Source organism: Microcebus murinus, chromosome 15 (assembly GCF_040939455.1).
Source record: "Microcebus murinus isolate Inina chromosome 15, M.murinus_Inina_mat1.0, whole genome shotgun sequence".
In the NCBI taxonomy this organism is placed as follows: domain Eukaryota; kingdom Metazoa; phylum Chordata; class Mammalia; order Primates; family Cheirogaleidae; genus Microcebus; species Microcebus murinus.
The window spans coordinates 61,116,795-61,144,473 of record NC_134118.1 but is presented as its reverse complement, the minus strand read 5'-3'; the positions used below and the strand labels follow the sequence as shown (position 1 = coordinate 61,144,473).

At 36.2% G+C, this 27,679-nt stretch overlaps 1 pseudogene; it reads right to left on the bottom strand.

The window, feature by feature from the left end:
* Positions 1–24,050: 24,050 nt before the first annotated feature.
* LOC105882073 (ADP-ribosylation factor-like protein 2-binding protein pseudogene) lies at positions 24,051–24,566 on the bottom strand (annotated as a pseudogene).
* Between the last annotated feature and the right edge of the window lie 3,113 nt (positions 24,567–27,679).

Below are 27,679 nucleotides of genomic sequence, written 5' to 3'. Positions count from 1 at the left end.
TAAATATTATTGAATAACTGTTTTGCAGTTTGAAAGGAGGAGGATCAATCTAAATCCATACCTCACATCACAAACTAAAATAACTCTATTTTAAAATGTTTTCCAGATAGACACAAATAGACCATATTATTTTCCAAATATCAAAGGTTCTCTTTCTTAAACTAATAAAAGCATCAATAGATTTGAAGATAATGGCAAACAAGAGATTTTTATGTTTAAAAATCATGTAAGTTAGGAAAATAAAGTACAAATTCATTAGTTAATTGCTTAAAGGATATGAACATGCAATGCACAAAAAAGTAGCAAAGTTTTAAGTAAATATTGGCTTCAAAATGTGGTACAGTGTGGAAACTTGATAAATATGAAAAATTTTAGATGTTGAAGCAGCAGTAGAATAGCAATTCTTTCACATATTGTTGGTGGCAGTCTAAATTTTTGCAGCCACTTTGGAGAGCAATTTGGCACCAAGAGCTAAAAGTCTTCACATTCGTTAAATCAGTAACGATAGTTTAGAATAAGCTAAAACATATTCTTAGGAAATTATCGAATTGGAAATTATGATTAATTCACTTAATAGAAGATCCATTAGAGTTATAATTTTAAGACTGTAGAAATATAATTACAAATGGAAAATCTTGATATTAAATTACATAAACAAGGTAATTGCTACTAGGTAAAATTTGTATGTTCATTTGAAATACAATATATAAAAGTACAAAATGTTTGTTAGTATAATAGTATTTTGAAAAAGTGATTATAGTTGAGTATTTTTTCAATTATTCAAATGTTGTTATAGCTTATATGTGATTTTAATGGTAAAAAGAGAACTTTTGATTGTAGCTGAATGGACTTCAAGTCATTGGTTTTCTTTACCTTTCTCTTTCACACTTGATAATTCTTAGATTCTCTTACTTGTCTTTTAATTTTCTCCAGTATTAATTTATCTAAAATACGCTAAGTTGCCAAGCATAATATATTATTAAAAAATTGCTGCAATAATGCTGCTGATCAAATCACTCCAATCTCAAAGATCTACAATGACAAACATTAATTTGTTTTGGCTCCAAGTTCTGCAGGCCAGCCTGGTCAACTTTGATTCAGGATGCAGGTTGCCAGGGCTAGACTCTGGGATTTGGGCTCCAGGTTTGCTCCATTTGTCTCATTTGGGGGCCAAATCTAAATGAAAGTAGCTGTTGAAGTGTGCTCTTCTCATAGATTTCTGCGCAAATTGTATTGGTTGAATGAAGTTATAGAACTAAGCTCAACATTAATGGGAAGGAGAAATATACCTCCCTTTATTGTTCTACAAAGTTAATGGCAGAGAGAAGGAATACAGAATTAACAAGAATACAGTCTTAACACAGGTTAATTCTCATCTCTGTATTTCAGATTCTCCATCTGCAAATAAAGGATGTTTGGTTATATAATCTTATTAGCGAGTTATTTAACCTATCAAAGCCTCAATTTCCTCATTAAGCATGGATGATAATGGTATCTGTTTCATGTAGTGTTGTGGGATTAAATTAGATATGCTTGCAAAGCACTTAACATAATGCTCAACATCTTATCTATTATTAATCTTGAAGTCTCATCCAGGTTTGTAAGACATCTGTGATATTTTTTAGTCTACAATATTATATAAATAAAAGTATGGGTAGAAGACAAAAAAAAAATCTCTCTCCATTTTGCTTCATATTCTCAATCGGGCCTCCAAAGGCCAATGAAGATTCCATTTCAAGCCTCTTTGGTATTTGGAGTATACTCTGAGAGCTTATATACAAATGTTGAGGCTTAAGAAGGTCTTTCTTGGTTTTTGGTACTTGAAATGTTTGAGCCAGTAAGTTGACTTGAGTAATGAGTTTGCCCAGCGAGGGACCTGAGAATCTAATTCAGGTTAAGTAACATTTACAATCCTTACATAGGTTCCAAGTGAACCTCACTAAGAAATTACAGTCACCGAAGGGATTCAGAATAGAGAGTCCATGAGAGGTAATTATACCTGAGCCACCCAGCTCTGGGCCCCTTGCAAGTAGCATAGCCTGGTCAAAATACTAGGCCATGGAAAGGTCACTCCTTTGTTATATTCACATTTTTCTTATCTATTTGCCTTATTTTACCTAAAAAATGGTACAGTCATCAAAATATAAGCCATGTAAAGAGTAATATTAGAAAACATTATCACATTAAAAATTTCCAAAGCATGATAAATTCATATTTTTAATGCAGGCTCATCATTTAAGCAAGACTTTTGAGATAATTCCTCTTTTCTGCTTACCTTTTGTGGAAATGTTGTGAAGATAAATAGATAAAAACATTAAGTATTTTACTATGTGATATCATGTGTTGTTACTTTTGCTTTAAGTAGATCAATATCAACTTCTTATATCCCATGAATTTAGTTATGTGTTATTATGTATTAGATAGCACTGATACTTATATTTATGGCATTTGTTACGAACTGGTAACGTAAATCTTAAGGAAGAAGAAAAAAGAAAAAAAGAAAAGAAAGAGAGGAGGAGGAAGGGAGGGAAAGAGAAAGCAGGGAAGAAGGAAGGAAGAAAGGAAAAGAAAAATGAGGGAAAGGAAATAATTTGCCAAAAAGAAGTGTTCTTGAAACGAATATAGCAAGGACATTGGATCTTGCATTATTTTAAATGTAGTATTATCTTTTCTAGTTTTCTTTACATTGTTGCATGTTCAGTTGTAAACATCCATCAAATTCCATTTCCTGCATTATCAAAGAATTGGAAACAGACTTTATCATGCATCTCGCTCTCCTTTTGTTCCATGGAAACTCTGAGGTTAAACTCACGGAAGAATCTCTGAAAAATGTGAAAGAATATGTTTACTTATCACATACTTAGCTAACGGAATAGCATTTATCATTTTCCCAATTGAAAAGAATAATGTTTTGGTCACTTAGTCATCTACTGTTTTTTAAGTACTTTTCAAGTAACTTGTGCAGGGTGAGGTAGAAAAAGAAATGTATTCAAGTCAGATGTCTAACTCTGTGATTCAGGTGCAGACCTAAAAATCCACAGGGCTTTTCATCAACGTCGCATTTCACAGGATGCCACCCTAAACCATATTCACAGACACTGTCCATTTTCTTCTTCAATCCCAATGATATGGTACAGCTGTCTTGCCTTCTATCAAGCTAGATTCTTCACGGAAATATCAGCCCCACACGGCACTGCACGTAAAATCAAATCTAACTCCCAACTCCTTAACTTGGCCTTCCTGATGGAGTGTGGGAAGTGAGGGAGTAAGGTAGTCTCACGCCCTTCCTCCCCCTTCTTACCTACGCAGCTGACCTGACTCTCATGTAGCATTGCAAGTGCAGCCCAAAGATTCTTTCCAGAAGACTTCCCTAAATCCTCTGACCAAGTCAGAAGCCTCTACCCCAGCCTCCCGTCCACCTAGAGATTGTTTTTTATCGCGACTCTACTCTAAGGTTTACATTTTATTTATTTGTTTAATTATTTGCATATCTTTGTTTCTCCTTGCTATAATGCACGTTCAGTGAGGACAGGATCCCAGAATGCAGAACCGTGAGGGACACACAAAGGCCATCTAATGCTCTGTGTTGAATTGTGTTTGTGGGAGGATTAAATTGTCTCCCTCGCGTGACAGTTAATTCCAAGAGATGGCCTGGCATGGTGGCTCACGCCTGTAATCCTAGCACTCTGGGAGGCCGAGGCAGGAGGATTGCTTGAGGTCAGGAGTTCAAAACCAGACTGAGCAAGAGCGAGACCCCCATCTCTACTATAAATAGCAAGAAATTAATTGGCCAACTAATATATATAGAAAAAATTAGCCGGGCATGGTGGCGCATGCCTGTAGTCCCAGCTATTGGGAGGCTGAGGCAGCAGGATTGCTTGAGCCCAGGAGTTTGAGGTTGCTGTGAGCTAGGCTGACACCATGGCACTCACTCTAATCTGGGTGACAAAGCCAGACTCTGTCTCAAAAAATAATAATAACAATTCCAAGAGATCGTGGTAACCTGTTAGTTGATTGTTTTAGGTGGAGCCTATACAGTGCATGGCAAAATGGTTGTGGCTCAATTCATATTCCATGAGCGAATATCCACTCCTGAGCATGCCCTCATCGTGCCCATGAGAACACTCTTGGGACATTCCTTCCTCCCCAGCCTTCTCTCTCCTGCACCTCTGGGCAGACGACCTGGGGAGGGTGTGCATTTGACTTCCACAGTGAAGACTGTTCTCCATGAAGACATTCATTTGGCACATTTTGTCCTTTCTAAATTCAGAAAGCGGGGGAGAGAACTGAAGCTAAATCCAGATGCAAAAGGAGATAGTGAGAACCCTAACAGATTAATCATGGTACCTCTTCAAATATTTTTATTATTAAAGCAAAATGCCATATCCGTGAAAGGCTTTTGATATTATTCCTTTAAGAAATCCATGTAGCCAAAGAAATTTACTTGCAAAAACCCTCTTTCACTTCTGAGTAGAATGCTAGGCAGGTTCGTATTTTTAAATTTAGAAACCAGTCTCAGATTTTTGCCCCCCCTGAATTTCATTAAGACTCAGTTACACAAACTCTGCTCTGTATCGGCTGGCAGGAGAAGACACTAATCCTACAAGGGTTGCTTATCAGGTCTAAGGGAAAAAATATATTTTAAAGGAAATACAAGTCTTACTCTTTCTTAAATAGAAATTTGACTATTCTATATTACATTTTCACATAACATGTCATTTGGTGCCCCTGGGCTCCTTTGTAAAATAGAAGCCTATAGTAGTAAATGTCATGATAAAATGAAATCAGGGATTATGAAAGCTGTGAAACTTTCATTAAATATAAAATCCTATATTCACTACCTTAGAATCAGTGACTTTAATTCTTCTTTTCAAAATTTGTTGTCAATGTCAGCTTTGTCCCCAAATTAACAAACTGCACTGAGCTTTTAAGGCACTGACTTTTAATAAGATAAATACAGTCAACTTATATTTTAAATATATTACTATCTGTACCCAAATATAAAAAGATAATAAATGTAAGATAACACCCCATTTTATCCCTAAATGTTCTTGATTATCTTGTAATATAGGCATATAAATGAAATTATCAAAAGTCAACTTACAATACTAATAGTTTTAGTCACCCAGACATTTAAAATTACATGCCCTGGCACAGTGTTGTCCAGTAGAACCTTCTGCAATGATGGAAATGCTCTACTTCTGCTTTGTCTGCTATGGAAGCCACTGGCCACATGTAGCTAGTGGGCACTTGAAATCCAGCTGGTACAACTGAGGAATTGAATTTCTAAATCTATTTAATTTTAATCAATTTAAATTTAAATTTTTTCTTGTGGCTAGTGGCTACCCAACTGGGCAACAAGTCTCTAGAAAATAAAGATTCTTTTAGAAACATTGCTCTTTTCTACTTTCATTCAAATTCTTCACATGCATCTTTGATAACACTATTTCCATCACCATAATAATTGTGTTATATGTGTTATTTAATCTTTTCCACAGCATATAATTTTTACTTCTAAATTGCTTTAAAATAAAAAAAAAAGATTTGGAAAACTGTTATATGCAAAGAGAGGAACATCAAATAAAAAACGTGAGTCCCTGACTTCATTTCAGTGGTATACAAAAAATTTTAAAAATTAGAAATAAAGTGTGTTCTGATACTGAGGTAGTCAGATTAATCCCCATATAAAATAAGATTGAGGAGAGGAGACACACATGAAGAAATCCGAGTGCTATTCTCTTTGAAAAAAGTTCTACTTGGATGTTGGGTTTATCACTTTTTCCTAAATTCTCAGGAACTAAATAAATAATCTGTATAGAAGGGCAGTCTTTCATTCTGCAAATTATTTTCAAGTGATTGTCAAAAGACTCATTTACAACCACATCCAACACTTGCAATTGTGAGACCATACCCCTAGGAATAATTACAAAAGCTGTTTTAAATTTCTTTTCTTCCTCTTTTTTTAACCTATAGCTAAAGTGACCTCTATAAACATCAAAATCTAGCACAGTTTGAAATCATCTAGGGCAAATGTGAACTTTGTTGTTCAAAATAAAATGATTGAAGGAGATGTGCTACCTAAGAGACTTCTGAAGGACATGGATAGTCCTTTTTTATGTGGGATGATTTTGAGGAAAAACACTTACTTGCTTTACATTTGGTATATATGAAGAGCTGAAGATCACTTCTTTAAAAATCGTATATTTCATTTACAACTACTTGAAATATTGTCCCATAATCAAACCATCGTTAGACGCTTTCCTTGTCTACTTGTCAAAATACCAGTACTAAGAGTTTGGATTTAGTTGGGAATGACTGCTTATTCTAAAGTCTTATCAAGTAGTGACAGCACAGAGAAATCAGGAGCTTCCTCAAGCAGTGAGAATGGGGCACAGATATCAATCCAGCAATTTCTAGGCTCGAAATAAAGATCGGTCATGATGTGATAATTGTATACCTTCTGATATGCACAAGTAACATATAGCTATACAGTTACTGGCAAATAAAACAAAATGCTCCAGCTGTCTCTCCTACCATGAGATCAAAGAACCACTCTCAACTCACTCTCCAAACTTTCTTTGGAACTGTCTTCCTCCACGACTAAATGAGTGATGTTTAATATGCACCATTTAGTCTGCTATATTATTAAGAATCCCTTGAATAGGGTGAATGGAAAGGAATGTTAATCTACTTCAATCTAGGGAAAAAAATCCTCATATCCATAAAATGAAATTAATGATTTCCAGAAGCAAATAGTTTCAGTGTGACGATGTTCTTTGAAGAAGAATTAAGGTGCTCTCAGGTGCCCGGCTTGGATCTTTGGCCTAATGGGACAGATCAATCAAAGGGATAATGGCTAGATGGATATTTTTGTTGTTCTATATTTAATGAATAAGAGATCCTTGTATTCATTAAAATTAGAAAAAAGATAAATAATGAATCACCTCAAATTACAGAATTTCCATATTTCTTAAAAAACTGACAGTGTGTCTGCCAATAATAGCCACATATAATATTTATGAAAGGCTGGCTTTTTGTAATGAGAAATTCAACAATTACCATGGTAATAACTTGGGAGGCAAGGATGAAATATATGTTAATAAAATGAGTCTCAACTAGAGACAGTGTGTGCAGCATCACAGCTCATGGGCCCACGAACGTTTCCGAGGTCTGCAGGGCGAGGTGTGTGTTCCTCCATAATCGTTCATGCGAATCTGACACTTTACTTTATGCAAAGCAATTCTTATTGTCTTTTCTTGTACATTTCTCACAATGTCAAATTAATAATTTCTCAGGCTTCAAGTTTACATTCTTCCCTGACCACTCCTTGTCACTTCTTTACTTTCTCTTTACTGTCTTAGACTTCACCCACAGGTTTCTCTGAGGAGCTTTCCTCTTATTAGATGCTCCAAGCTATTTTTCCATGATTTTCTCTCTTCTCTTCCCTCTTCCATTGAAATGTTGGGATACAGAAATTCTTCACACAAATGATTTCTAATACGACTGAGTAAGAAATCACCTTCTTAAAAAAGTTCCGGAAACATCCTTAGTCTATTCTTCAATAATCTTTTTTTCATATAATTCTGTTCTTGCTTTCTTTGGAAACTTTGAGCCTGAATGCAAACTGGAACAGCACAAAACTCAAGACCTGATGATGGAATTAAAGCTTGTATTTTGGCTCAATTAGCTAGTAATTTCTTTAGGATTATAACCAGTAGCCTACATCTATTGGTACAGGTTAAATTATAAATCTAAATACAAAAATATTAACCAAAAACTCTTTTAGTAGTAGAGAGCTGAGATGTTATGACTCGAAAGAGATTATGAAGACATTATTTTTAGAATATACATGGTAAGTTAACTGGGCATAGACTTTTATCAAGAAGTATTCTTAATTAAATTAACTGTCTTTCATGCCTGTAAAAAAATCAGTCTTCTGTCTGTATGATATGAGACAAGAACATGACGAAATATCAAAAAAAGGAAAATAAAAAAAAGAATGGTTATAAAATATCTGCAGAACTAATATTTTTAAAGAAAATATATTTAAAATGTAATTTTTAAACATTTCACAACAAATTACTTCAATTATTAAATATACCAAGAAGCATATATTTTAACATGTCTAGTTTTAAGTTCTCCAAATGCAAATAAACAACAAACACATTTTAAAACATGACAATTTATTCTATCATTGCTTAGAAGCTTTAATTGTATATACATAAGTCTAATAAAGATATAATAGGAAATAGGTAAGAAGCAAGCTGAAAAAACAGATAGTGTTCACAAATGCATCCAATTTGATATTGATGTCAAGCAGTCCTGTCAAGATGATTTAACAACATGGAGATAAACTAGGACAGGAATCTACAGGGAGTCTTATCTTGTTCTGTATATGTGAGTTCAGAGCTCTCTATTGAGTTCTATTCTTTATCACCTCTGATTATTCCACATAGACCATTGGGAGAAGACCAAATTGGGGCCACTGATCCTAATTTATGTCCTTTCTGACACTTTCTGCGTCTTCAATTCTTACTTGCAAAGGACAGTGTTCAAAGTGTTTGCATCAAAATAATGCTTAGATAAAAAGTGTGGGTAATTCATAATAAAAGTTTTGGTTTCATATTATGCAGATTATTATATTAACTGAACATTTTTATTTTACCTTTTGATATGGCTCTCTTCCGTTGGTCCTACCATGAAAGATGATATTTATCAGTGTAACAAAGTTTATTATATTAACTCTTACAAAGTCATTCTAATTATACACAATACAATAATTTTTAAAGTACAACTAAATAATTTTATATTGAGTATTAAAATATATATCACAGCTTTTTTTATACTTATATTATGTACATTAAAACATTGCAGACTGGGAGTGGTGGCTCATGCTTGTAATCCTAGCACTTTGGGAGGCAGACGTGGGAGGACTGCTTGAGCTCAGGAGTTCAAGACTAGACCGAGCAAAAGCAAGACCCTGTCTCTACTAAAAATAGCAAAATTAGCTGGGTGTCCTGTATGCGCCTTTAGTCTCAGCTACTTGGGAGGCTGAGGCAGGAGAACTGCTTTTGAGTTCAGGAGTTTGAAGTTGTAGTGAGCTATGGTGATGCCACTGCGCTACAGCCTGGGCGAAAGTGCGTGACTCTGTCTCAGAAACAAAAACAAACAGAAAAAAAAAAATGCAGTTAGGGGAAAGAAGAGAAATTTCTAGTTAACATCTTGAGAAATTCTTCCCTATGTAGAAAAATCCTCAGTTCATCTGGCATATAGCAATACGCACATGTATACACACAGAGTACTATGTATGCATTTATTCTGCATTCATTTAACATCAAAACATAAAATAAATTATCTTTTTCCTAAGTCAAAGCTAGGAATAACAGTTCTCCTTATAGAATCCATTTACTTATGAAGGGAGCAAGGTAAAACCCCTTTGTCTATTTGTTGGAATTCAAAAGGCTTCACTTTAGCTAATCTGGTCAATCTGTGTGTACATATATTAATAGATATAGATATAAATATAAATATTATCAGTAGGATACAGTTTATCCATTCATGTGAGAAAACACACAGCATGGATTGCCAAAGATGATTGCATCAAGTGTGCAAGTGATTTTGGGCAGTGGGCTATTTCAGTGAATTGCACCATACAATTATTTGAAATAATTCTAACGTATGTTAAAGCAGGCAATAACTAGCATGGTTTATACTTGCTAGCTCAATGCTGGACATTGATTAAGTGCTTCACAAATACAAATGCCTGACGTAGAGAAAAGGGAAATGAATAAAGAGAAATTTATTTAAATGGAAAATAGAAGATAGTAAGAGCAAGGAAGTGATGGATTGGAACCTGTCACATATGTGAACAGGATTTCACTAGACAGACTTGTTCAGAATTTAATTGCAACGCTAAATTTTCCAAAAATTAACAAAGCAAAATTTTCAGACATCTAATAGTGATATAGCTCCTGTCAAATCCTTCATGGGAAACACATTACATGGGGAACATAAATTAATGAGTTTTTAAATCAACATATATATTCACTTCAACTTAGTCAAATTTTCTTTATTTTTAACATGTTCAATACATTTTCTTGAATGCTTATTATATGCCAGGTACAGTTCTAAGTGTTTCATATCCATTATCTCATTTACTGCTGATAGCTGCTCAAGAAAATAGGTAATATCCCTATTTTAGCTATGTGGAAAGCTAAAGCTATCTATGTTCAAAGATATTATTAGGCTCCCTCTGCAGAAAGAAGCTAAGACAAGATACACACTTAGTCTGTCAAACTTCAGAGCCTACGGTTTAAAACACTACCCTCTGTTTTCTCCTATATATTAATATTATTCAAGTAATTTAATTGAATTACTCACAATTTCATTTAATGTCTTTCACGTTTGTTTTAAGGTCAGCAGACAAGTATTTCAGGTACAGTTCCACTTTGAAAAGAAAAGCCACCCAGCATTTTAGCAGCATAGGTTCCAAGGTTATTGGAGGCCAGACAAGGCAAAAGTGGGGTAAGAAGATAGGTTACACCCTGAAGTCTGAAAAGAAGGGAATAGAATAGGTTTATCGCAAGCTGCGATGTCAGAAACTAGGCCCAGCAGAGCTGTGACCCAGACCTGGGGAGCACTCAGGGGCCAAGCAAGAGGCCACGTAGATTGGGCTCAGGTGTCCCAGGGGTGGTGCTGCCTGGCTGGTGCTGGTGTCTCTGAGCTGGAGACGAGCAATGAGACTGGTGCTGGGAGCGGGGAAGAAAAGGCTGTATCCACACCACTGAACCAAATGCTGCAGCTGGAGCAGTGTTCACTGAAAGAATCATTTCCCTTGTCACTTCCTCTGTTCTCACTTCCTTCCGGCTTCCTGTCTCCCTCCAGTGAACCTCCATGGGCAGAAGCCACATGGAAGAACAGTCATCTAATTCCCATATTTCCATCCCAGCACCACTGAGCAGATTGTAAAAAGGTAGGTTTGAGTTACACAAGTCAATCAGATTCATTATTTTATAATAAAATGTTATTTTGTATTTAATTAGTCTACACTCGATTTATCAATTTTGATTGAATAACCTCTGGGTATTTTCAAAAGACAAATCCACTATTTGCAACCATTGAGAGTATCCCAATTTCAGACTACATCCGATCTTCAGGCAAAATTTTGAACTCTTTTTTCTCAGGAGACATAAAAAGTCCCCAGAGAAAAGACCTCCAGATACTGGTCTTAAGGATCACACAAAGAACAAATGCTGACTTCCCTCCTGAGTTCCCTAGAAAGAGTTCCAGAGAGCAACCCAGAGTTTTGAATCAGCATTTTCATGTCCAAGGTCCATCAGATGGATATATACAAAAAGTTCCCATTATGAAGGCATGAATCCAAAATAAATAGGAGGACACAGAGATAACTCAGGGAGCAGAAGAAAACTAAAAACACGAATATAAAGTCTCAGGGAAATAACAACACATTGTATCAGTAAAACAAGATTGGCATGAAAAATGAACAATTAGAACATAGTCTGTGGCTTGAGCCAGGCATAGTGGCTGACGCCTGCAGTCCCAGCTACTGGGAACACTGAGGCAGGAGGATCCCTTGATCCCAAAAGTTTGAGGCTGCTGTGAGCTATGATTGGGCCACTGCACTCCAGCCTGGGTGACAGAGTGGGACCCCATTTCTAAAAAGAAAAAAGACAAGAATGAAAAAGAAAACAGTAACAATTAGAACAGTAAGAAAACAGCCTTTGAAATTTAAATATGAGTCAAAATCAAAATTCTAATATAAAATTCCAATAAAGGAAAGTTTAGGAAATGTATCAAAACAAAAAGGCAAAAGCCTAGAAAATACCAGGAAAAAATATCAGACATGAAGGATCACTGCAAGAAATCCAATATCTGGAAAGAAAGAGGCAAGGGGTGTGGAGGAGTAAACAGAGAAAATGGTGAAGAAGTTATAAAAACACTAACACAGGAAAATTTCCCAAAAAGAAAGAAATTGAGTGGTTAAACTCCTCTTTAATAGCCAGGATAAAAAATGAAAATGGCTCATTTAAGGCATAAAGAATTTGAGAACATCAACACTAAAGAGAAGATTCTAAAATTTTTTGTAAAGAAAGAACATAAATCACATACAAAATAATGAGAATCTGAATATCATTGACTGGTCAAGAGAAGCTTTTGTGGAATTCTTTGTTTTGCTTTTTTGCTAAAAGACAATGGAACAAAGCATTACAAATTTTAAAGAAAAAAAATCATTTTCAACTTCAAATTGTTTTTCTATTCTTTATTCTGCAGGTGAACTACTTTTATTTCTATTTATTTATTTTTTATGAATTTTTTAAATACATATATACAGTTTGATTATTTTATTTTTGACAGAGTCTTGCTCTGTTGCCTAGGCTAGAGTGCTGTGGAGACAGCCTAGCTCACAGCAACCTCAGATCCTGGGCTCAAATGATCCTTCTGCCTCAGCCTCCCGACTCTAGCTGGAACTACAGCCATGCACCACCAGGCCCAGCTAATTTTTTCTCTTTTTAGTTGTCCAGATAATTTATATTTTCAGCCGAGACGGTGTCTCAAACTCCTGACCTCAAGCTATCCTCCTGCCTCAGCTTTCCAGAGTGCTAAGATTACAGGTGTGAGCCAGACGCCTGGCCATTTGATGTTCTCGAATTCTTTATGCCTTAAATGAGCCATTTTCATTTTTTATCCTGGCTATTAAAGAGGAGTTTAACCACTCAATTTCTTTCTTTTTGGGAAATTTTCCTGTGTTAGTGTTTTTATAACTTCTTCACCATTTTCTCTGTTTACCCCTCCCCAGCCCTCGCCTCTTTCTTTCCAGATATTGGATTTCTTGCAGTGATCCTTCATGTCTGATATTTTTTCCTGGTATTTTCTAGGCTTTTGCCTTTTTGTTTTGATACATTTCCTAAACTTTCCTTTATTGGAATTTTATATTAGAATTTTGATTTTGACTCATATTTAAATTTCAAAGGCTGTTTTCTTACTGTTCTAATTGTTACTGTCTTCTTTTTCATTCTTGTCTTTTTTCTTTTTAGAGATGGGGTCCCACTCTGTCACCCAGGCTGGAGTGCAGTGGCCCAATCATAGCTCACAGCAGCCTCAAACTTCTGGGCTCAAGGGATCCTCCTGCCTCAGCGTCCTCAGGACTGCAGCTGAGCTGCTTTTAATACACCCTTCCTTTTAAAAGTTCCTGTGAGTTATGCCACTGAAAAATACAGAGTAACTAAGAAAGAAGAAGATGGTTCTAGAGTACAGTATATTCAAGTCAGGAAATTAGTAACAGAAAGCCACAGATGACAGCATATACTTAAACTGGAGAGCAGCCATTCCAGACCAGAGCTAGAGGAAGGAGGCTACATAAAAAGAATGTTCTAGTTAAAAAAAAAAAAAAAAAAAGACTTAGAAAATTAGATGATACTTTGGATCATGGAGAAGAATTAAGAAGAATAAGAGAATTGAGGATGTTACAATGAAGAATTAAGGAAGTGTAAAAACAGGTGATTATTCTTTAAAACAGATATTTACACAATATAAGAAGAGTAAGCATAGCATGCTAGTTGGTTCAGCAGTGAACATTTGCATCACATACTGATGTAAACATTGCTGGCTGATTGACATTGAAAATGCTATTTAATTCTATTGCAAGAATAGGGGAGGGGCAAATAAGAGAACTAAATCTATATTCATCATCATAGAAAATCAATGTATAACAGTTAGACTTGAAAAATCACCAAATAGCAATATAGAATTCATATTTAGAAATATGAATAAAACTACAGAAAAAACAGCTGAAAGAGTCAAAGGTGTCTGCCACTGCAGGGTGGCTCTGGAGGGAAGGAGAAACGCAAAATGCTACTGTGTGTTGTGGTACGTTGTCAGTACTGTGCAGTTGATTTGTATGTTTGATCTCAAAGTCATCCCCTTCCCCGTTGGTCTGCTCAGTGTGGGAGGACGACGTGCAGCTGATCTCTGCCAACTGCATCTCTCAGGATCTCTTGTGAATCGACTCTTGGCACATTTCAGCCAATAGAAGTCACAGGTCAGAATGTGAGAAAGAAAAGCCAAGATATTGCTCCCTTTCTCTCTCTACAATGGTGCCACCTCTGGCCACTGATGTTCTCCTTGGAGGCTCAAGTTCCCCCTCTGCAGTGGGGCCTCCAAAGTTCTCGTTTAGGCTTGGTGGCTTCAGCTCTTGGGCTCCTCCCTCAGAACCTCAAACCCAGGGACAGTGGCAACTTTCAACAGCAGATAATCTCTTCCCCCGGTGACTCCTTAAGGTCTAATAACACCATTAACCACTTCTGTACTGCACTCACCGGCCGGGAAACCTTGCCCACAGCAGGCACTCACAGTCCGCATGATAGTCTGTGCTGTGCGTTGATGATGAATCCGTTTTGCTCTTGTGTGATGAGGAAAGCTTTAAAGCACTGAAAGCTTGTTTTACTTTACAGGCAGCTTTACTTGTAAATCAGAATAGATAACATATCCATACATGTTTTCATTACGTTATTTTTAAATGTTCACAATTTTATTTTTGATAAATGAAAAATTAGAAAAGTCATATCACAGCTGTCGGCTGAAGTCGACATATCACAGCAGTTGGCTAAAGTCGCTGTGCGCGTTCATCTGTGGCTATCGACTATAGTTGACGCTCGGACCGAAGTGGTTAAAAACAATGTCCAATATTGAATTCCTCCAATCCAACTCTAATATTAATTCTAATTCAAAACTTTACATCAGTTTTAATTTTTCTGAATGGCCCGGATTCAAGTAACTATTTGATATTTTCATACGCAGCTGTTGGGCAGTATTTGGTCTCTTCTTGACCAAAGTCCGTCTGGTCACCCTGGCCTGCCTTCAGCAAGAACTCTATTGGGTCAGTTTGGCTACAATCCTCTCTGCTCCTAATGTTTCCTCTTAGTAAGTTTTCATCCTCCTCCCCCCATAAATTCTCACTTTTTCCTGTTGTTTTCAAAGTCGAGATTAACCTCTCTCCCCCACTGCTGTGGACCCTGCATCTACCATGACAGAACTTCCTTGAACAAAATCTTCCTTACCATCTTTAACAAGTGTCGTGAATACTCTTATCTTTAACACCACAAATTTCCGAAAGTTTAAATACACAAATATAGTTTATAATTCTTTACAAATTCTTGAAGAACAAAATTAGAACAATGGCAGAATAACTTTAAAGTACCTTTTATTCTCCCTAAATGTCTACTTGTAATGAAACTCTTGAATTCATTTGCTTGTCAAAAGCAATTGCATTATTCTACAACACTACAAACATGCAGTAAGTAAAATACTGTGTCTTGAAATAAAACAGTAGAGCTTACCGGCAGAAAAGGGGTTTAGAGAGGACGGAAGAGAAAAAGGAGAGTGAGAGAAGGCCTCGAACAAGGACAGACTTCATTGAAGAAGCCCGGGAAGGGTCTCTGCTAGGAGTTTCTGGAAGGCCAAATACAACAAGTGTTTACTGTTTAATCTGCACTTTTTTGGATTTCCCACTTCTCAGAAAAAGGGTTTAGAGAGAACGAAAGAAAAAGGAAAGGGAGACATGGCCTCACACAAGGAAAAACTTTACTGAAGAAGTTGAGGAAGGGGCTCTGCCGGGAACTGCTTGAGCCGTTGACCTGGGTTTTTAAGGAGCAGCGGAAGGAAAAGGACCAGTCTTGCGTATGCAAAGCCAGGTGTCAAAAAAGGACCAATCAGGGCCCCCGCTCGTCATGCAGATTAGGGATTCCAAATCAGCCAGTTAGAACCTGGGCCCTTTATGTAAATGAAGGATTCAGATTTAACCAATCAGGCTCGGGAAGCCTGTACAGGCTTCCGGAGGGGCATTTTCAGCGATAGTGGGTGGAGCTTTCTTTGGTGGGCTTCTAGAGGGGTGGATACGTCTTTGGTGGGCCTTCCGTGGGGCTACTGGCCAGGGAGAAGAAAAATGGCAATTGTCATTTTTGTCCTTCAATAAGTACAATGTGTATGTTTTTAACAAGCACTCTGATTTAGAAAATAAAGTTTATCATTTATCTTCAAAACATAAAAGAAAGTAAAATATAAAATACCAACTTAACCCAAAGTATTTGGATTTCTTCTATGGAATTCACTTGGAGCACATGTCTCCAGAGGGGAAGTCGAAAGACACCTGACTCTCTGCATCCTCTCTCCTCCTTTCTGCCAGCCCCCGGTCAGGTTTTTCCTTTGCTTCCACTCTGCCCTAAGCTCCTTCTTCCCTCCTGTAGCCAGGTGTGCTGCAGCTCTTCTCAGCATTACGAAGAAAACTCTCTGAACAGAGCCCCTGAAGCTCAGTTATTAATGTGACACAGGGATAGAGGAATCCTTTGTCTCAAGACAATAGATTACATCATTCTTTTTTTGAATCAAAGAGCATTAATATTGAATACTATGTTAATCTTCCCCTTGGAATTTATCTTATAAAAATTATACTGAGATAAATGCTAAGGGCATAAGAAACTAAGGTATTTTACTCACAAAAGCAAAAACAAACAAAAAAACACCCTATCTCCATTATAAAGTTATTTAAGAAAAAGAGGTACAGGTATAGTTTAGGTATAACTAAAACAGGGAGATGCCAGGACAGGGAGAAGGCTGTGAACTGAGACTTGGAGGATGCCGAAACCTAATGAAGGGAAGAAGTAAGAGAAACCAGTGCAAAATATCAAGAAAATTCAAGAGGTAAAAATTAAAACGTCTTGTGTATTTTTATGAGTAATACTTGACATTTCTCAAAGTACTTAAGTTGCTTCAGAGACAGGCAATTAGGCACACAAGCTTTCTGTCATGGGCATGAAACCTAGGGAAGACAAAGATCAATGATCAAGACACCAGCAGGCACAGTGGCTCATGCCTATAATCCTAGCAATTTGAGAGGCTGAGGCAGAAGGGTCACTTGAGCCCAGAAGTTTGAGGCTGCAGTGAGCTGTGATCACACCACTACACTCCAGCCTGGGCAACAGAGCAAGACCCTATTTCTGGAAAAACAAACAAACAAACAAAAAACTCAAAACTCCAAGGTCCATAGTCAATTTCTATGCCATCTTGTTTCAGAAAGGATTCCAGCCAGCTAACAGAGACAACTCTTGCTCTACAGGAAAAGTGATCATTTATAAATGATCAAGAATCTTCAACAAAAAAAAACAAAAAAAGGAATGATTCTTCTAAAATGGCATTTAAAAATTATAAACGCCTTAGTTGACAAAGGCAAGACAAAATTACGAAAGAAAGAAATTTTGGAAGTGATGTAGCTGTGTAAAGAAAATAAACTTAGGTGCCAAAGAAAACAATGGTTTAATCAGAGTTAAACGTGGTGAGAGAGCGTATGGGAGGAGACCCAGACAGCAGGAGCCTTTCAGATGATTCTACAGGGCTCCAGAGGAGCACGGTGGAAGCCAGGAGCCAGCAGTGGTCCTGTTCCAGATCAGGGGAGTGACAGTGGGCATCAGGGCAGCAGTGGTGGGAGCACACTGTGGTGGGCAGCAGTGGTGGGTGTTAAAATGGACCAATCAGGCCCCAGGCTCGTTATGCAGATTAGGGATTCAGAATCAGCCAGTCAGTGCCAGGGCCCTTTATGTAAATGAAGGATTCAGATTTAGCCAATCAGGGCTCGGGAAGCCTGTACGGGCTTCTGGAGGAGAGTTTTTGGAGTAGTGGGTGGAGATTTCTTTGGCGGGCTTCTGGAGGTTGGTGACGTCTTTGGTCTGCTTTCCAAGCAGGGTTTTTGCGTCTGGGGGAGAAGCAAAATGGCTGTTGTCCTTTTGCCCTTCACTTACTTTTTCTAAGAATTTATATTTGTAAAATATATATTTGTGGAAACACTTGTGTTTTTATTTTGTCTGCAATGAAAATAAGTGCTTCAGCAGCAGATCTACTGATTAATATATCAATACAATCTGACAGCTCACTGCTTCTTCCTAAAAGAATTCAACAGTCCAGCTAAAGGGAAAACTCATCAGTTTTGCTCTCTATTATTATCATGCATTTAATTTATGTAATGTTTTTAAACAATATAGAAGAACACATACTGAAAACCAAGTTTCACTGGTAACAATTATACCCCCATAGGCAATCACTGTCAATGTCTTATGTGTCCTTTCATAATTCATTTATACAGTTATAAGCACACATCCACATTTGTTTGTAAAATGGGGTTAATAATAGTATTTACTTCCAATAAAATTTTTGCAGAGGTTTAATAAGAAAAAACAAAAAACTTAACATTGTAAGTGCTTAATAAATAATAAATATAAGTTATTAATATTTTGCAATTTCATCAAACTCTATATCTGCCACTCAATGTGGAAGTAAAACTTATTAGGTTCTTCTACTTACGTAATTTTTCAAGTTTCCAAGAAGATATATATGTATATAAATATATATATATATATATATATATAAAATAAATGTTTTACAGTGACATTGTGGATTTAAGGAATTGCAATTTTTTTTTTGTATTGCCAAAAAATTCTCCAAACAAAGAGCAAACACACACACACAGGATATAGTAATAATTACAAGTGTTATAAATTACAAATGTATTAGAAGTCATCAAAATATGTCTTGTGGAACAGATGGCTTAAACTGAATCTTTAGTAAGTTAAAAAAAAAAAAGAAAAAAAGACATTGTATGTCTACAAAACATTGTGTGTTCTAACATAAGCAGTGAAGTGAGGCAGGAATTGGATGTGTAGGATTCCATGTCAGAGTTAGGATGCTGAATTGATTGAAAGGAAAGAAGATAAGACATGTAATCTCAAGTCAGATCATAGAGGAAGTTGGAGCCAAATTTCTAGTTGTTGGAGAAAAGATAATTACAGATTTTGGAACACTGGAAAATGTAAAAGCAATTTTTTTAGGACAATCATACCTCTTCTTGGTCTGATGATTTCCATTACATTTTATCAAGAGTCTAAACAAGAACATATTTCTGGTAGATCCGAGGATAGCTGTAAACCAACCAGTTCCTAAATTATGAAAATTGCTATTTTCTTTCAAAACAAAATGATTTAAAAGGGCTAAAAATCAAGGTGTAACTGAATAATCCAAGCTTACAATTGTTATTTTAATTCTGTTCTTTGTAACGTGTAGTTTTTATGATTCTTTTAATTTAAGAATTGTTCATATTGGTACCAGTAAGTGTTGAAACTCTCAGTTCAAGCAGCAGGTGTGCTTTATTAGGACATTGAACAACCATGTAAGAAGGGCCAGCATGCTGATTTAGTACTCTAGACCTACCTACCTATGTAGTACTTCTTGGCTGATAATTTTTGGGAAACGTACAAAGTACTTTTTAGTCCAAGTGTACAATTTATTATTAACTATAATAACCATGCTGTACAACAGATCTCCAAGACTTATTCATCCTAACTGAAACTTGTACCCTTGGACCAATATTTTCCCATCCCCTTCCCCAGATTCTAGCAATCACCATTCTATTCTCTGCTACTGTGAGTTCAACTCTTTAGATTCTACATGTAAAAAGTTTTGAAATTTGTATACATTGTGAAATGGCTAAATGAAGCTAATTAACCTATGCATTAACTCACATACTTATTCCCCTCCCCAGTGGTAAGAACACTTAAAATGTGCTCTCAGAAATTTTCAGAAACACAATACAATCATATACCAAAATCCACACACTCTTAATTCCCACAGTTGGTCCTGTGGAACCCAGATATAGGAAAAGTGGGCCCTCATATACACAGGTTTTGCATCAACAGTTTGCATTTAGTTGTGCCAATGGAACCCTCAGATATGAAAGGCTTATTGTATTTACTGAAAAAAATCTGCATGTAAGTGGACCTTATATTCAGTTCAAACTGGTGTTGTTCAAGGATCAACTGTACATTAACTGTAGTCACCATGTTGTATGTTAGATCTCTTTAACTTATTCTTCCTATCTTACTGAAATTTTTTATCCTTTTGTTGAACATCTCCCCAAATCTCCACCTTTAGCCCCTGGTAACCACTATTCTACTCTCTACTTCTATGAGTTCAATTTTTTTAGATTCCACATATAAGTGAGATTATGTGATATTTGTATTTCTGTGCTTGGCTTATTTTTCTTACCATAATATACTCCAGGTTCATCCAGGTTGTTTCAAATGCCAAGATTTCTTTCATTTTTAAGGCTGAATAATAGTCCATTGTGTATATATACCGCATTTTCTTTATCCATTCATCTGTTGATGGACACATAGGTTGATTTCATATCTTGGCTATTGTGAATAATGCTACAATGAATATAGGAGTGCGGATATCATTTTGATAGAATGATTTTCTTTGAATATATACCCAGTGTAGTGAGATACTTTTCATTTTTTATGAAACCTCTCTACTGTTTTCTAGAATGACTATACTAATTTACATTCCCACCAACAGTGTAAAAGCATTCCCTTTTCTTCAGTAGAAGTTTTGTTTGATGCAATTCCATTCACCTGTTTTTGCTTTTGTTGCCTGTGCTTTTAGGACCACATCCAAAAAATCCTTTCCAGGCCAACATCAAAAATTTTTTTCTTCCCTCTTTTCTTTTACTAGTTTTACAGTTCCAGGTTTTATGTTTAAGTCTTTAATCCATTTTGAGTTTATTATTGTATATAATGTGAGATAAGAATCCAATTTCATTCTTCTGCATGTCAACATTTAGTTTTCCCAACACTATTTGTTAAAGAGATTATCCTTTCTCCATTGTGTCTTCTTGGCAATTTTGTCAAAGATAAATTGACTAAAAATGCATGAATTTATTTGTGATCTCTCTATATTCTGTTCCATTGGTTTATGTGTCTGTTTTTATGCCAGTGCTATGCTGTTTTGATCACTATAGCTTTGAATATATTTTGAAATTAGGCAGTGCTCAAGATTGCTCAAAATTGCTTTGGCTATGTGGGGTCTTTTGTAGTCACATATAAATTTTAATATTTTTTTTCTTTTTCTGTGAAAAACATCATTGAATTTTGATAGGTTGCGTTGGACCTGTAGTTCACTTTGGGTAATATGGACATTTAAACAATATTAAATCTTCTAATCCATGAACACAAGGTATTTCTTCATTTATTTGCATCTTTTTCTATTTCTTTCATCAGTGTTTCATAGTTTTCTCTGTAAGATTTTTTACCTCCTTGGTTAAGTTTGTTCCTAATGATTTTTAGTGCTATTATAAATTGAATTGTTTACTCATTTCTTTTTCATACAGTTCATTGTTAGCATATAGAAATACTACTAATTTTTGTACATTGATTTTGTATCTTGCAAATTAATTGAATTCATTTATTAGTTCTAACCGTTTTTTGATGGAGTCCTTAGGAGGTTCTATATATAAGATGATGAAATTTGCAAACAGAGACAAATTTACTTCCTCCTTTCCAATTTGGATGCCTTTTATTTCTTTTCCTCACCTACTTCTTCTGGCTAGGACTTCCAGTACTATGTTGAATGGAGTGGAGAGTAGGCATCTCTGTCTTTTTCCTTGTCTCAGAGGAAAAGCTTTCACCTTTTCACCACTGAGTATGATGTTAGCTGTGGGCTTGTCATATATGACCTTTATTATGTTGAGGTATGTTCCTTCTATACTTACCTGTTGAGAGTTTTTATCATGAAAGGATGTTGAATTTTCTCAAATGCTTTGTCTACTTCTATTAGGATGATCATATGGTTTTATCTTTCATTCTGTTAATATGGTATATCACATTTGTTGATTTGCATATGTTGAACCATACTTGCATCTCAGGGATAAAGTTCACCTGATCATATTTATAGGTGTATGCTCCTATAAATATGTTATTGATTTTCATTTGCTAGTATTTTGTTGAGAATTTTATATCTGTATTCATATTGGCCTGCAATTTTCTTGATTTTCTTGTCTTGTGGTATCCTTCTCTGGTTTTGGTATCAGGTAATGCTGGTGTCATAAACTGGCTGATAATTTAGATTTTGCTTTTCTTTTCTAAACTGCTACTTTCAATAAAGAGAGTAAGAATAAAACAATTTATTTTACTGCCTATATTTCTGTATGCCTATAGTTTATATAAAGAATGTATAATCATACTTTTACATAGACATTTCACATATATATTAAATCCCATCTCTATTCCTGTTTAAATGGCTTGAGTTTGTTTTTCTCACATGTATGATATGTTCTATTTTAATTTCTGTCTTACTGCTTTTCTTAACAAGGTAGAGATGAACATTTGGAATCAGATTGATTTGGAATCAGATTGGTCTATTTTGAATCCTGGCTAGTCTACTTATTAATTCTATATCTTTGTTCAGATCACTTCTGTAAGTTTCAGTTTCTTCATCTGAAAGTGAATATAATTACATCACCTACCTTTAGGATTGTTTTTCCTGTCAATTAAGTAAAACAACAAAGGCAGTTAGCAAAGTGACTAGTATATATCAAGGAAATAACATATGATAACTGTTTTTATTATTGCTGTTGTTAGCTATTAAAACAACCATGATTGGAAAACAAAAACAGAGCTGAAACTCCAATGAAAGACTGAACTATTTAAAAATGCACCGGAGGCTTGTTATTCTGTCTAGACATGAGGAGGCTTACAAACGGAAGCAAATCTTTGGCCCAATTTAGAAGGATGGGATGTGGAACCCACTATTTTATCTTTTATCATTCCCTAGCACTAGACACTCTATAATTACTCCAGTTATCACTTTCTCTGGCTCAGATTTCAGCAGGATTGCACATCTATGACATTTAAAAAGGCAAATGTTGTATCTTTTTAATATGGTTAGTGAAGAAAACCTTTAAAATATTTATTCCAAACTTCTGAGTTGGATACTTGGAAAAACATGAAAAGGATTATAAGAAGGCAATGAGAGAAGAAAACTTCAAAACTTGCATTTTCTTTCATGGTACAATAGTATTTAATAATCGACACATCAGTATAGACATACTGTAAACACATCGCTTTTAGCTCACCTTTTAAAACCAGAATCCCTAGTGAAAAGTCAGTACGGATTGTTATTTTTACTTAAAAAAAATTTAAAGGTACATATTGGAATTGAACTACTGTTTTTTCTTCTTTTTAGAGATGTGTCATACATGTTTTCTGATAAGTTATATTCTACCATTGTATTAAATCGAGGCAGACAAATGACCAGCAAAATTGTTTACTACCTCCTACTCAGTCTGAGCTACACCAGTGGGACACCATCTTGGTAGGAGAGATTTTGATCAGACGAAGAAATGTAAGAGTCCCTATTCACCTCAACAGAAAACCTAACGAACTGGTTTATACAGAAAGTATTTTCAGCAAACATGCACAAACACATTTAACATGTTATAAGAACAGGATACCTTTTAGTCAATTTCCAGCAAACAGCATATATTCATTGGTGCTCAGTAAAACAGGAATGAATGCCAACATAGCAAGCATTTTTGCCTTCATAGCACTAACAACTAAAAAGCGCACAGCATATAATACTTTGATCTTTAAGCAAATAATTATGGAAGTTCCAAAATCATATCCACTAGATTAGCCCATAAAAATATTTTTTTTCAAAAATAATGCTTACAAGAGACTTCTAGAAACAGTGGGACTACACCAGGACCAGCAGAAGACGTAGTAAAAACAAGGACTGCAATTGGTAAGACTAGAGAGTCGATTTTCATGTGCAGTTTTAGGTAAAGGGCATTCCTTTCAGTTGGTTCCTTCAGCCAAGACAAGCTGTGATTCAGAAATCTCCAGGCGGGCAGCTTGCTAGAGTCACATCTTAGATAAATACAGATTCCATTGAGGATGAAGGACTGAAACTCTGACCCCTGTGAAAAAGAGCTGTGAATGCAAAAAACTTCATGCAGAGCCTGCTGGGACAAATAGAGTTCATGATGATGGGTTATATTGACACAGCAACATGTATGCTGGGGGAAGGTCCCCCCCCCCCCGGGTGGAATGCTTGACATGGGCTTGCTCCAGAGGGGTCTGATGTGGAATAATTTTGCCAGGATAATCCCATTCATAATTGGCTGGAGGTAGGAACTAGTGCCGCAGGCCCTTCTAGGAAGTTGGCATAGAAGATGACTTGCACAATGAAATCACCACTAAACCACCACTTAAGACCAGTTCCTGGCCTTCCTTTTTTGCTCTGTAGTCCAGAAACACTTCTTCAAAAGCCAGAAAGTCTATAAATGTGAGCAGAATGTCAAATATGTCACCAGCCACTTCATCTTTCCGGTGCTGTAGCATTGTTGTGAAAGCCACTGTGTTAAATCCAGGAATCTGATCCGGCAGCTCTTCCTCGATATACTTTTCCACTAAAGAAATGTTTTCATTAAAAATAGGTGGGTAGGTGAGTTTATTCTTGTCTGTGTCTTCAAATTCCTGGTAGTGCTTGTCCATGAAATTTCTCTATAATAACTGGAACTCGTAACCTATGTTGATGTCCTCTAAATATCCAATCACACCAACAAATTCTGCATCCAAAGTGGAGAAGGACAGCAAGAAGCTCTCTTTCTCTAAGGCACCCACCTGTCCCCAACCCACATGGAGGGCACAGCCAAGAGGGGACCTCATGCCCAGGCCCACTCCCTGCCCAGACAGGCTACTCTGTATGCACTGCTGCCAAAATTTGCATTTTTGAGGTAACTTTTGAAAATTCTAATTTTTCAATGAAAAATGTACAATGTTGATGCAAATATATGCAAATAAATACAGATGCATTTCTATTTTATTCCTAAACCTGGCCCTCTGGAATATTTTAACAAAAATTATTTGCATGGAGGCTGTAATAAACTGTAGTACATGTGCCTGTTACATAAAAGAAGGCAGTCTGTGTAAGTAGACTGCTGCATTTATTATTATGTAGTTGGGAATCATGTCATGTGAAGACTGTTGTTCTCTGGCTCCTCTGGATCCTGGCGATGGTTTTTATTCAACTGATGGTGGTGAGGATTAGATTTCTCCTTGTGAAGCTAGCAGCATCTCATATACAAGCTCCATGAGCATAGAGACCACATCTTATCTTGTCCATCACTGGATCTCCAATGTCGCATTCAGTACTCAAACATAAGAGATTTTTGATAAATATTTATTAATTAAATGAAGAATGCCTAGTTTAAAGATTTCTAGTGTTTTCACGGTACTCTTTAAGCGTTTAAGTGCCCACATCCATTTCCTTCAAAATCTGGGACCGTGTCTCTTTAATTAGGTATTTGTATATTGGACCAAGTTTTCTACTATAGTATACTGAGACAGAATCAAGGCTTCCCAGAAAAAAAAAAAAAAAAAGATGAGTTCAGTTTACCTTGTCTCTATTATAAGAACACACATCTGTCCAGTCATGAGCTATGCCATAGACTGGAAGTTGGTGGACTTTTCCATACAGGTGCGGACTCACAAGACAGCAGAGGGGGACATGGCCCCAGGGACCCTAGGTCACAGAATCAGTCACCCTTCCAGCTCCACGAGCACCAGCACCGCTACCTCTGCCCCATCTGCTCTCCACTCACACCGTCCAGTACGGGCCACACAAAGTTAAGGCCAAAGCAACTCCACAAGGAGGCCTGTCATCTTCGTACCCAGTCACCCAAGGCTACTTTAAATCTACGGAAGAACAAAAATATCCTTTTCTGTCCCTAAGGCAAGCTCATGTAATTATACCCATTATACAGGATAGAAACCAGGATATAGTTATTTGACAAGTTCAAAGCTGTCAGGTGATAATGCTGGAATGGGAACACACAGCCCCTGAGCTTTCCTGTATTTTATCCTAGAAACAGAAGAATTCTCATCTCTAAGAAGTGAATAAGTACAATCTTGTGTCTTTGCCTAAAATCGTAAACTTTGACATCTCACAAATTTTGAAAATTCCACATAGCCCCAGAGGTTTTCTACTTTCTCTGGTTCCTGCGAAACCCATTCTAATGTAACTATTTCTTTAGTTTGCTCCCTTGTATACAAATCTAAACAGAATCACAAAAAAATATGCAATACCATTTGGAGAAAGGAAGCAATTTATTTATATAAAGCAATTTATGTAAATAAATTGCTTCCTTATAATTCATTTTGATGACCAATCAAAATGAAACTAGTTTTTTTTACCACTTGATAAAGAAAATTAGGTCAACTTTGGAACACTTAATAACGTATTTTAAACCAATTTTGTAGGTTGATTTGTATCTCAAAATAGAGCACTCAGTCAACTTTATCAAGGAATAGTCCTTTTGGTTTGCATTAAGTGTCCCAATATTTTTTCTAGCATGTTAAGAGATGATATTGCATCTGTCTGATCAGACATGCTAGTCTAAAACTTAATTTTCTAGCATATGAAATCTTTGTTTGCTTGGAGAAATCATTTCCAATAATACATTCAAGTCTCAAAATGCACACTTAACCCCATTAAAGACTAGCTAAGAACACTGATATAATGCATTTGTCAGAATTATCTACAGTTACAGATTGATTTTTCTTATGAATTGAAAACATCCTTCCCCCCTCCTCACTTTGTTCTAGATGGAATGAATGGATGCAATAGATTCTGCATCATTTAAGTCATTTTTCTATCTATAAAGGCAAAAATAAACATCTGAATGTGAATCCATATTTTTCTACCATTTTTTTGGGCATTTAAACCAAAGTGCAGAACATTAGGTATTAATGTTATAGTAGTTTAAAATTCTTCATAAGTAGCTTTTTAAATGAATGAACATTCCAAGAATAATTATAAGGTGATTTTAAAAACAAAGATGCAAGAACTTCTACACCTAAATAAATGTAATCCTTCAAGGAAGTGACACTGGATAAATAGTAACATTACCAGAATAACAACCTTTGGCCTGAAGTAACAGTGAGAGGCCTATGTGAATTTTAAACCTGAAGTTTACTAATTAAAAACAGTACGATCTAAGGCAAGCTATTCAAGCTATGTCTCAGTTTAGGTATCTGTATATGGTAGATCATCACCAAATGGCCTGGGATGAAACACACCTCCCTGAACAAGTGCCCTTGCATAGGGCCCTCTCATGTTGACTCAGGGCTGCCCTTTTGAACTGGTTAGACCACGAGTAGTGGATGTGACATTCCAGGCCTAGGCATTGAAGAGGCTTTGCAGCTTTTGTTTTTCACCCTATCGACATCACACCCCTGTGCTATGAAGATGCCCCGTCTCACCTATTGGAGGAGGAGAGGCCATGAGGAGAAGACATGTGTTACCCCAGCCGACAGCCAATAGCTAGACGTGTGAGTGATGCCATCCTGGACCCTCCAGCCTCAGGTGAGCCATCGTATGCCACCACCACACGAACGACCCCAGGTGACACCAGCAGAAGAAGCAACCACATTGACAACACACAGTCATTACACATAATAAATTGTTATTTTAAGTCATTAAGTTTTGGAGCGGTTTCTTAAAGAGCAAAGGTTAACTGAAACACTGTATAATGGGATAATAATAACAGCTATCTAACAGGATTTTGTTTAAGATTAAATGAAAATATACATACACACTTAGAGCACTTTTCAGACTGTATTAATCCTCCATAGGCATTAATCATCATTGTTATTTACAAAGTCACTAATTGGAAGAGAACAACACTTATACACACATGCAAATTCTAGAATTTGTATTCAAAAATCTACACATTATTTGAGAACATAAAAAAGAGGATATAAATAAAGACAAAAACTTC